The 12213-nt window shown below is 52.4% G+C and overlaps 1 protein-coding gene across 2 annotated transcripts in view; it reads left to right on the top strand.

Annotated features, from left to right (window-relative positions):
* Window positions 1-12213, top strand: part of LOC142571369 (diacylglycerol kinase delta) — a 481001-nt gene that overhangs the window by 30082 nt on the left and 438706 nt on the right. The gene's annotated exons all lie outside the window — the stretch shown is intronic.

Here is a 12213-nt window from a genome sequence, read left to right as displayed (position 1 = left end):
CGAAAGAGAAGTTGCGAGAAAAAGGCAGACTCGAGCTAACCTGCAAAGTGAACGGAACCGTTTTGCTCAGCGCGAACGGATGCACACGTAGTTCACATATGAGGGTTCGTTTATTAAAACAAACCTGCGCGTATGTTTTAAGACAAAACCTTATATGTCCCACGGAACGGAAAATCCTGCGAGCGTCAGGCGTTAACGTTCGATGGCACGAGAACCCACGTGGCCAAATGATGACGTCACATTCCCGGCGCTGTACCTGGTGCGGCTCGCACTGCGAAATCCTACGGTGAACATCCACGGGCGGACGCCTTTGGCACGAATTAGAGCAAGGCGGATTAAAGATGGAGTTTTAATTTAAGGTGATAACTTAGTCCAGTCCTAATGCCTTCGCATTCAGATCACGTAGCGATAAGTGGCTTTAAATATGTTAAACTAGTTCTTGCGCAACCTTTACTCTATATTTGGTTATGAATAAATTATTCCAGTTCGCTTGCCACCAATTCGGTGTGCACGCATATTGTATACGCGTCCTGAAAGCAATTCTAGCTAGTTTAATTCCGCCGATTTACGTCCCGCTGCGCTGTTTGTAGCCGCGGGCAAGTAATTTGCGACTGAAGTACGTTCGTTTGGGAGGAGAGAAGCGCGGGAAAAAATAGAGGCACTCACGTCGAATTGCTGCCTAACGAGGCCGGCGCGGAGTTTGCAGCGTTTTCACGATTACGAACGTCGACTCACGAATACTGCGAATGCGAAAGCGTTTTTTTTCTTCTCTCTCTCTCTAGTGGCTACAAATTGCAGCTCTTTCGAGCTCTCTTGTTCGCGAATTTGCGCCCAATCAGGAGAAACGGTGCGCGGTGCTGTTCTGAAGTCGACGCAAGGAAGGAAATACATAAAAGTAGGAAATGCGCTGCCACTCGGCGGCAAACAGAGGTTATTCTTGGATCCGGGCGAGACGCGCCAGCTGCGGAGCACCGTCGTCGCCTTTCCGAGGCATGTGCAGAGGGTAGCAGGTACGTTTAAGAAGGGAAGGGAAGTCCGTCGCCGTAACGAGGCCTCGCGTAAACTCTGGCGTAAGCGTCCCGGCACGTTCGTGACTATACCACACCTGTGTCCCACGCGCACCTATGGCGAAATACTGGCCCTTTTGCGAAAAGGTCGGCTCATTTAGGAAGCACGAAACGAGAAAGCGTTTCGGCTTTGCCTCGGCGATATGCAGAACGCAGAAACATATGTGCCGAGGTGCCACGCGCAAGAAGCAAACAGGTGTGCGTAAAGGCACCCTGGAAGCTCGCTTTGCTGCACCGGGGCATGTCATCGCGGTGAAGCACAAGTGCGCGCGCGTTGTGTGCTTGGTAATCCTGAGTACGAGCAGGTGTGCTATAAGTGCATGTAAATATCGGTGTCGTTCTGGAGACGTGATATCTTCTTGTCGTCGGCTTCAACTGGTAGTTGATGCCTTCAGGTTGCGGAGTTGTGGTCAGAACCATTGTGCTGCCGTCGATTCGTTCATTCGTATAACACGCCACAGCGTAGAACTGACGCCCTGCCAGTACTACGTGGAGCGACCCTCGAAAAGAAAGATAAAAGGGAGTAAAGCAAGAGCGTAATCAGGCGCGTCGCCCCCTCGACCTGCCGCTGTCGGATTTAACCGCCGGCGCAGCACGACGGACGACGAGCGGCATCGATGCAGCCGCCCGCTCGGAGCGAAACTTGGCGGCACCAAGCCAGACGCGTCGTCGGCGATCCGGCCTTTTCGCGGAGTCAATTTAGCAGCGCGGTGAAACTTTAGAGCGCGCGGCGCTTTATGATCTGCCCTCGCGGGGGGATCATCCTCCCCTCTCTCACCGCTGTCGCCTCTTGACGCCAGCCTTCGCTCTCCCCTTGGAGAACGTTGCTTTTAGCTTGGCAAAGCTGCCTCATGGCAAGCAAAGGTTCACCTATATGGGAGGACTCTGTACAACTCGGCTCCCGGCGCAAGACTGAACAGCGGTGCCTTCTGGAACGATGCTATCAAATGCGCCTTAATCCGTCGAAGCTAGTTCTCGTGCAAGGGGGAACCACGCACCGTGTTATCGATATACTTCGGGCGCACTGCAGCGTGACGTGACGTCAATGCCGAAGTGTATACCGACAAACATCCTACGCGAGTCGCCGAGTGTCTCGCCGTTCATAGCGTCTGTTTCCGCGGGCATATGCCATCACTGCGCATTGAGTGTGATAGTTCCAATACGGATGGCATAAGTCATTGTATTACCTTGTTTTGAACACCTCGGGTTCTTTAACGTGAACCCAATGCACGTTACCCGGGTGTTTTTGCATTTCGCACCCATCGAAATGCGGCTGCCGTGGCCGGCATTCGATCGCGCGGTCGGGCTTAGCAGCGCAATTAGCGCCGAAGCCACTACGCCGCCACTGTCCCGGTGGTTTCAAACCTTGCCAGTACCCGACCCGGCCCAGTTCGGACTGTTAGCCCCCTATGCATACATGCAACATGGTCCTTTTTTTTTTACTATTGCGATAGTAAATATATGGACACTCCAGGCGCATTTTCGCCGTCGCCGTGATGTTTCCGTATGAAGTCCACGGGCAATAACACCGTCGCCGCGCGCCGTGTTCTGTATGTGCGAGTGAAAGCGTGCGAAGTTGATCTCGCGCGCTCAAGGGAGGAAAGCGGGGAGCAAGCGCCCCAGCTTCCGTCGCGCTCACGGAACCGGGGGGAGGGGAGGTCGAGGACATTGTGTATCGGCAGCAACGGGCGGTCGCGCGGGCTTCATCTTGAAAGCGCTCCGCTTTGGGGGCAGTCGTCCCAGGGCTCGTAGCTTTGAGTGTGCTGTGTTCTCGCCGCTCACTTTCCGCTGAAGCGATATATCGCTTCGTGCTGTGAAGGTCACTTCGCTCGCTGCTGCTGCCGCACTGCCTCACGCCAGCACTGACGCCATGCTTATTAATTTAGTGAGTAGGTGATTGTTTACAAGTTGATACGGTCGGCACAACTGCTATCCTTACTTGGTATGGCGGCCTACTAATGTGCTGTCGCAATCGGTGCTTCGCCTTTCGGGCGAAATTGCCACTATTCATTGCGAGGACACCAGCTGCGCAGAGCTTCTTTCCCGTAGAGACGAATTTATCTGACTGTCAGTTTTTCCGCGGAATTTCTTCCTGAAAAATGAACACGTCTAAGAGAAAGAAGGAAACTTCACGCGGTATCGACTAAGTATGTGCAGTTGTCTAAGTGCGCGTAAGCATTGTGCCACTTGCGCATCTCCACGCCGCCCGGTGTCATTGTCAGTGTTATGAAACGTGATCCGACCAGCATGTGAACGACAGCGCTGCGGCGACACGAAATGCTGCGGACGGCGGCGCAAGGTCAATTGATGACGCAAGCAGACACCTCCAGGTGGCGGCGCCAGGTGCGCTGATGACGTTCCGAGGCGGTGGCTGCGTATTGCGCGGCTGCGCGGACCGTGTTGATACGATCTCGACCGGGTGAGGTGGGTCTTCACCGCAAGAATCGGGAAACGACGACGAAGGCGGGCATCGTGGTGATGAAGAAAAAGTAGAAAAGAATGTATTCACTTTATTGGTGCATGGTTGTGACTTTATTCGAGCCTCGAGTGGTTCTTCTTAACACAGGGGCAAGGACGGCTTTAAATAACCCCACGCGGTCTTGTGGTCTACGATGTGTTCTTGGAAAACTTGGGGAACTTGTGGAAGTATATGTGAGTGCCTTCGTCAGCTTCTGCAGTCGACGAGCTCCTGCCCTTCGGGCCTTCTCCTCGTCCTTCCCTTCTCTTCGTCTATTTAGGGCACAAAGGGGTGACGCTTTTTCGGGGAAGAGGGCTGTTATGTCGGCGTGGGAACGCCCGCTTGAACGTTTCTCAAACTTGACAGGTTGATCATGACCTGCCTAACACGGGAACCAAGACGGCCTTCAATGACCCCTCGCGGTCTTGTGGTAGTCGACGTCCTCTCGGAGTAATTGGGGAACCTGTGGAAGTAAGAAACACAATCAACTTAATACTTTTGAGAAATTGTACAGAAAACTTACGCATATTACAAAATAATGTTGTGTACAAAAATGCAAACTTGCACAATCTTTGAGGAACACTTAATATGTAAGCACATATTCCTACACGGAGAACTCCTGCGGTGCTCGTTCGCCAGACGTCTGACGATCGAACACTGCAGGTTTTGTAACTGTATCTTGCACCATCGATAATCTCTCTTGCTCTTCATTGAACAGCTTGGCTATAGCTTCAGACGCGGAGTATCCATACGTTCACTGTACCCGCGCGTGCAGCGATCCGCGCTGCTCTTGTGCGCAGCAGACGAGATGCTGCTCGTGACGTGTGAGGGGCGAGTGGCCGCGAACAGCGAAGCGCGCGCTTTGAAAGTGGCCGGCCGGGGGGGCGGCGGCGTTCAGCGCGGTGGAAGGTCGCGTCCGAAGGCACACTTCAATCGCGCTAAACCTTTACCGGAGAAAAACAAGAGTGGCTTAGGCAGGAGATAAAGTTACAAAGGTGATAATGTTAAAGCAGGAGATAAAGTTCGGCTCCGTGCCACCGCAGACTCCATGCCACTGGAGTCGGTTGTGTTTACTGATCCTTCTTTGCCACTGGGTGTACGCCGTGGTCCAGCTATCGTGTTGCTGTGCCTTCAAAACACGGCACGTACCCACAATGGGAGATGGGTAGTTTTATTTCTACTTAATATAGCTATAAAATCAGTTATGTTCTCTTTGCTTCTTTCTCCACACACTATACGCTTTTGTGCGGCGCGTACCCATCCTGGGGCACTCGCTGGTGGTGGTGATAAACTTTATTGAAAGGGGGAAGGGTAAAGAGGGACGTGGCTGAGGGTTAGGGCTCAAGTAAGGCCCTGGGCCTGCTTGGCCTTTTCCGCCCAGTCCACCAGTTCAAGTTGTCGGTCGACGTCCTCGGAACTGAGCCAGGCTGTCCAGTCAGTCTCGCTGCTGACGGGGGAATGAGAGAACGGCAGCGAGGTGCATTCCCACATTATGTGTGTGAGTGTTCCTGTTTCTGAACAGCGCCTACATTTGTCGCTTTCCCTGCCCCCTGTGATTTTGTTAATGTATTTTGGGTGTGGGTATGTATTTGTCTGAAGTCGCCGAACGTTTGCGTTTTGTCGAGTTGCTTGGCCTGCCGCGTGAGCGGAGGTCCACACGAGCGTTTTCAAGCCGCTTAGGGGCGTCGTGTGAGGACATGGTACATGTTCACGACTCGACTGGCACATGCTCAGTTGGACCCGGTGGTCCAAGTTGTAGAATCGACAGGAAAGCAGCATTCGACAAGCGGTAAGTATACAGGCAGGGAGAGCTTCGCTGTAACACTGAGGACCGCCTAGAAACAAATAAAACAGAGAAAGAAAAATTTTCGACCATATCATCGTCACAATAATAATAATAATAATAATAATAATAATAATAATAATAATAATAATAATAATAATCACTTTGCGAGTATTTTTTTCTAACAAAGCATGGTTTAGGGCCGCACCGGCGCTACTCTTTGGCATCTCGCGGTCGGATCCGGCTGGCCTGCGTGGCTGGGGAGTTCGCTCAAGCGCACTTCCTTTGTGATTCTGCCGAAGTTTGACCGCAGGCTGTAACCTGAAGCTTGAGCGGATGTGGAATTCGCGAATATAAAGTGCAGTAACACCCGCCGTGGTTGCTCAGTGGCTATGGTGTTAGGCTGCTGAGCACGAGGTCGCGGGATCGAATCCCGGCCACGGCGGCCGCATTTCGATGGGGCGAAAACACCCGTGTGCTTAGATTTAGGTGCACGTTAAAGAACCCCAGGTGGTCGAAATTTCCGGAGTCCCCCACTACGGCGTGCCTCATAATCAGAAAGTGGTTTTGGCACGTAAAACCCCATAATTTAAAGTGCAGTAACAATGCAACAGCAGGAACATAAAAAAGAAAAATACGGGGCTTGCGCATATAAGACCGCCGAGTAACCTGCATGGTGAGGGTGGCCGCGTTGTGGCTGCATCAATCAACCAATTAATTAACCAATCAATCAGTTGATCAATTACCGTACCCAGGAACAACTCGAAGGGTTGAGCGCTACTTTGAAACTAAGGTCTAATTGATAAACGCATACGTACTTTGGATTGGTTCACGTGACTTCGATCTGTTCACTACGCGTGCTTGCTGCTTTGCCAAGCATCGAACGCCCACGAATGCCTTAAAAAATAAAGCAAGGAAAAAATCTGCAGGTGAATATAAGAAGAAAAGAACAAGCAACGAAATAATAATAACAACAATAATGAGTGTTTAGAGCCGCCGCCGGGACGCAATGTCTGTGGCATTCTGCTGCCGACTACGAGGTCGCGGTTGCGATTCTAGGCCGCGGCGGTTGGAAAAAGAAAAATGGAAATGGAGTAAAAAGAAAAAGCCGTGTATATCTTTTTTTTTTTTTTTTGAGCGCACTTCGAAAAAGCTTTGGGTGGCCAGATTGACCCGGAGCCCTTCGCATCGGCATCCATCATGATTTCTTTGCCGTTTCCGAACGTCGAACCTCGTTATTATTATTATTATTATTATTATTATTATTATTATTATTATTATTATTATTATTATTATTATTATTCGTAACTAAGGCGCTTGTTCGCTGTTGCGAAGGGATAATAGCACGGGGGTGGTATCGAATGTTCAAGGCAAAAGGACAACTTAGTAATGTGGAAAGTTGGGCTAGTTGGTGATTAATCATCATACTTTGCTGGTGAAGCAGCGCACTGACGCGGACACAGTGTCCGTGTCAGTGCGCTGCTTCACCAGCAAGGTATGATGATTAAGGACAACTTAGTTTGCAGTTGAGTTGCATGGTTCACGAATATTCAGTGACCATTATTACGTACGTGTCACCGTTTCTGTTTGTTCATTCGTCCTCAGCGGCTGTCACTCCGAGTAGCACAACAGGATATGTAAAATTTTCCACGTGGAGCGGCTAGCTTGTTGGCGAGAGTGTTTGCTTTTCTAACGCTATATTCTCTACAGGAGCTGCCGAACTGTCGTTTGCTTTGCTGACAAAGTCCCGGCGCTCATCGCGGAATTTGTTGTGGGGGGGGGGATGCGTCGCTTCGTTCACGGTGAATGTATGCGACTCGTCGCGATATTGCAGCGACAACTCTGAGTGGCAGGCCAGTTCAGGCGCCATGGAAACCCCTCGTTGCGAATGTGACTTATACGCTCGACTGCAGAAGCGATACGCGGCACAGGCTTTGTAAGAGTTGGGGTCGGCCATGAAATAAGTGGTAGCTGGCCCATGCCCTCGTCCGACTCATCCACGCTAAGGACGTTGTTGAAGGGAGGGACTTGTTCTCATTGAGAACGAGGAATACGGATTTATTTACAATATCTACATGAAAGGTGGAGAAAGTTAAATTTCATCAGTCTAGCTTGACTGAATAAGAAAGCACACCGAAGAGCCGGAAACGGCTGCTTAACCCTCTGTCCTCCCTAGATCCCTAGGTGAGGGAAAACTGCCGTTCAACCGTCGTCCAATGGGAGCGTCCCAAAGTCATCGTAGTCGACCCGCCTTTGAGGGAGAGGGTTCACACACTCAGTTTCGCACTTTGGTTTCACGGAACACACCGAGGGGAGTGGGTCGTCGCAGGCAGGGGTTGATACGCTTGACCCAAGCCGGCGCCTCTTGATCCCAGAGCTGACCCCGCAGTCAGTAGCCGCGTCTGTCACTTGACTGTGACGATTTCAGGGGACCGTGAGAAAGCACCACAAAGCACACTTTTCCAGGAGTTCTCTTGCTCCAAGTAGACCGTGAAGGCGACAACGAACCAACTAACAATACTCGTTCCGCCGAACATGGCTAGCCTCGCCGGCGCCTCTGGGCTGTCCGAGGAGCCGCATTGTTGGCTTTATACAAGGCGACTCGTGGCAGCGGGCGGGGAGGGTTCGAAGGTCGCTTTTCCGAAGATCGCCACCCCCGCAGCTGCAGCGGGCTGGGAAAATTTTGCAGGTCGGTACTCCTGCAGGCCGATCGTAACACCGTGCAGTCACCGGTCGTGTTGCAGCGTATCTAAGAATCGGTTATAGAAAAGCGAGCAGGAAGTACGCAGAATAAAGTCATCCATGTTTGTACGCCGCCATGTTTGCAGTACAGTCCGCTCAAGTTACAGGCCTGTGTGCCATTTTGTCCGCCGCCGAAGTGAATTGCCAACGTGCGTCGTCGTTCTCTGTTTGCTGCGTGCGTTCTTCCCGGCAGATCACGCACACTGGGTTGCGCCGTGCAGTGCAAGGTTACCACGCCGGCAAGTTTGCTTGTCGCCTTTCGGAATAATTCACGAACCAGTGCGGCGGGCGCATTTTCTCGCTTGTACCGCGCGTCGCTTCACGCTGTGCACGTGCGGCAGATTAGGTGGAGTATCTGATGCCATCGATGTTGCGAAGCCATGCTGCTGCACCACCATCTGCATCGATGCAGATGCCTAGAACTCGGACGCTGTCTTGCTGAGATATTTTCTCGTCATCAGAGGGGAGCGAAAATTGCGATACAGAACCGACTGCTTTCGTGCCTACAGTACTAAGAAGTTGGTTTTGTCGGTCGGAGGTGAGTCCGACCTCCTTTAGAAATTTGGCAGCGGTGCCGAGTCTGGTTTGAATGCCATCGGACTGGTCGCCGCCGGAGCCCCGTTGGTCAATATTGTGACGCATACCAAAAGCGGGGGAAGTGAGGAGCGAACTTTGCGTTGTCTCGTGACTGCTCTACTGATCTCACGTGCTGTACGCGGCTATAACCTCTACAGTCTGATCCAAAAGCAACGAAAAAGATGTCTGACGATTACGGTACTCCCTAATGCGAAATTTGAGCGCAGCTGTGTACGTGTTTTTATTTCGCGATATTTTGAGGCAAGGAATTTGAGACCGAAATCACCGCACATACTGGAAGTGGGCCAGCGCCGTCAGCGCCTTCACAGAGGGAGGGGCAGTATTGAAACGCTGGCATTATGAGCGGCATCGGAGCCAGCTGTGGAAGACGGCGACCGCGCGAGCCGTGGCACGAGCGCGTTCGCGCGGTTACGCCAAGGGACGGCGACGGTCAACGCAGGAACAGAGATGCGCTCTAAAAACTCGAATCGCTCAACCACGAGGCCATCAGGATTGTCACCGGCTTGGCGCGTTTCACATCATTTTACCGCCGTGCCCAAATGGCCCAGATGAATCCGATCGAGGCAGTATAGCCGAGGCTGCCAAGCATTCGCATGTGCCGACTATAAGAGCCACGATATCCGGTCCCAACATCCTCTCGCGTCTTCATCTGCCAGTCCGCTCAACGCCTCTGCCCTCTTTCCCTGCTCCGTGGCATTGTACCATGAGCAGGGCCTATGCACCGATTCGCCAAAACATGAATGCCGATCACACAGAGAGTCAGTCGTCCTACGCAAGGTGGCATGTTTTTCGACGCTCCTGCTCATTACCACGCTGTCTATACCGACGCCTCCCTCAGTGACGAAGCTTGAGCCGTTAGCGCTCGAGCGAATATTGAGCCTGATAGCGCTGTGTCACTTCCGTCTCTTCCGCCGTCCACGTGCTTCTGCGCTACTGTGTAAATGAATTGTCATAGTACCGGCGCGGCTCCTGCCGCCCTGCCTGCAACCGCTCATTAACGGCGGAACTGGCTGCGATACCCGCTGCATGAAACGCCGTCCGCAAGCCTCCTTTTGCAGCCTTCACTCATCGCACTGTTTACGCAGGTTCGCAGGCCCCGATAAAGCCCGCGCCGGGCTGCACTCGCGCAGTGGTGCTGGTGGTGCTGTTCACTCGATACACCGAGCGATGCGAGTCGCCAACGAGGCTGGCCACACTGTCCGCCTCGAATCGATACCAGGTCACGCTCAGGTCGCTGGCAACCGAATGGCCGACTCTCTGGCAAAGGAGCTTCTTCCCTGCCCCTCAGAGACTGAACACGAGTGCCTGACGACTCGTACCCCATCCACCTCCAGGTCGATGGGGTACGAGTCGTCAGGCACTCGTGTAAATCCAGTCCTTGCCGTCCTTGCAGAGGCGTAGGCGGCTCGAAGGGCCGTGCTCCGGAACATCCTATAGTATACGCCTCTGCCGAGGGCCCGTGCTGAAGCCACACGCGTGCGACGCATCGCCACGGAGTAGAGCGGTGACACCAGCCCTACGCGCCATGATGCGTCTCCAGACCTAACAATCAACCACTTGCAGCTCCTGTCCAGAGAACCAACTGCTGGATCAGCAACGTATACTGAGGGGTTGCATGGCTCTCGCCGAGCACCGGAGAAGAGCCATAGCCACCCTCATCTCTGCTTCCAGGCGTCGGGATTTGGACGCCTGGCGCCTTCACACTGGTCCCCCGAGAGACGGCGCCTCATATTCCAGTGATTACTTCGATTTCTGCAAGAGTCACGATGGTCAATAACATCTGAACTAACTTACTCATTTGTCCCTCCACCCACCCTGATGGATCCACTTCCTGGACGCGGAAGCGTTTTGATTATTTTGATAAATGTTTTAACAACAAGACCCTGTGCGTATGCTTTCGACAAATGTTTTTTTTTTTTTTTTTTTTGTGAGCGATGTGACCGCCTCTGTTGTCTTCGCGCGGCTGTCGGAACTGAAAATGTGACATCCGCCTCCTATGGTTGGGAGCTTACCGAGATAGAAATTTAAATATCTGAGGCTGCGTCATGGCGCCTCATCTATATGCAAATGTACAGAAGCAAGTATACATATAGGGACGAACGAATTGTTTCACTGCGCTATACAGAAGCTGTTGAATCGCTGTCGGGCTCCATCCATTGCTTGCAGCCTTCTTTGACTATGTATGTGTTTTCTTTGCTTCGCGCGAAGGGGGAGAGAGCGACGGAGAGAGAGAAGGATAAGCGTGCGCTACTGTTTATGCGAGCGCGTGCGTAAAACGTAAAACAAAAGCTAATTTCGCGCAATCCGTGCAATGCCGTGTTCCGATTGCACGCGTGTTCAGCTCACCGAAGGGCCTTGCGCACTCGGGCCTTGTGGAGCCAAGGTCGATCGCAGCTAGCGTGTTCTGCCTGTGCCGTTCCCTCTGAAATGGCACCGCGAACAGTGACAACGTCAGGGGTGGCAACAAAAAAATGTTACGTGCCAAAATCGCGATATGATCATGACGCCGTGGCTGGGATTCGATCCCGCTGCCTCGTGCTTAACAGGGGTGGGAACAGACACTGCACTCGCCTCTTCGAGTGTCGCTGCGCAGAACTACGGTTGCAGCAAAAGACACGCAGCGGACAGCACCGGGAACAACATCCTCTATTCGGAGTGTCTGCGGTAGACTGCACGATGTGCAGCCATTATTGCGAAGCTATCAGCCGCACCAATTGAAGTCAGCGGGCACACGAACCATGAGAGTGCCCGTCCGAGTAAAAAACGTCCAACACTAAAACTGACCTGTCACTGCAGTTTTGAGGTTCAGCAGGAACGTCTTATGGTGCTTGTGCCGTTCCGGGGTTATAGTCGCTGCCTGCGCCCGATGTAGTGTGCGCAAGCCTGCAGAGCGGTGGAGAGGCGTACGGGAACAATTGTCCGATCTACTTGCACCCGAAGTCTTGCTCTGAACGCATCTGATGAAGGGAGCATCCACATTCGAGCGCGGTGAAAGCCCATTTCAAGGAGACGATATTACGTCTTGCCTTCGTAGCCGCTTTAAGAACACGACGTTGCTGTATACATTGTGGTCGCACAGCGAGGAGAAACGGCCTCGGTGTATTCTAGAGAAAGCCAAACACCGCTCCGTGTCGAACGGCGCTCTGCGCAATGAGTGAAGAAGTCGAAACCCGATTGCGGTGGCAAGCGGTACGTGCCAGTCGGGCGTGCACTCGCCGCTTGGCGCAGTGCGCTTTGTAGCCACGCCTACAGTGTCAGAAACAATGAGAACATCAGTTTTCTGTTAAATGTAATGTGGGAGGGAGCTTAGTTGTAGCTCTGTCTTGTTTCACATAAATCTACCTTTCGTTCGCCATATATAATGGAACGCCCGTGACACAAGTTCAGTGCCTACTTCCACAGCTGCTCACCAAGCGCCACGCTTGGGTCCCTATTACGTAGAAATTCTTCCCATTTTTCGTTGCATTTCGTCAGGTCATCGCAGTCGCCTGTAGCGGCCGCTCGCTGCGACGAGTGATAAGAAAGGGGTGTAGTATTAGGAAAAAGAACTCTCGCACAATGAAATT

Source organism: Dermacentor variabilis, chromosome 2 (genome assembly GCF_050947875.1).
Source record: "Dermacentor variabilis isolate Ectoservices chromosome 2, ASM5094787v1, whole genome shotgun sequence".
NCBI classification, from domain to species: Eukaryota; Metazoa; Arthropoda; class Arachnida; order Ixodida; family Ixodidae; genus Dermacentor; species Dermacentor variabilis.
This window is presented reverse-complemented; position numbering and strand designations above follow the sequence as displayed.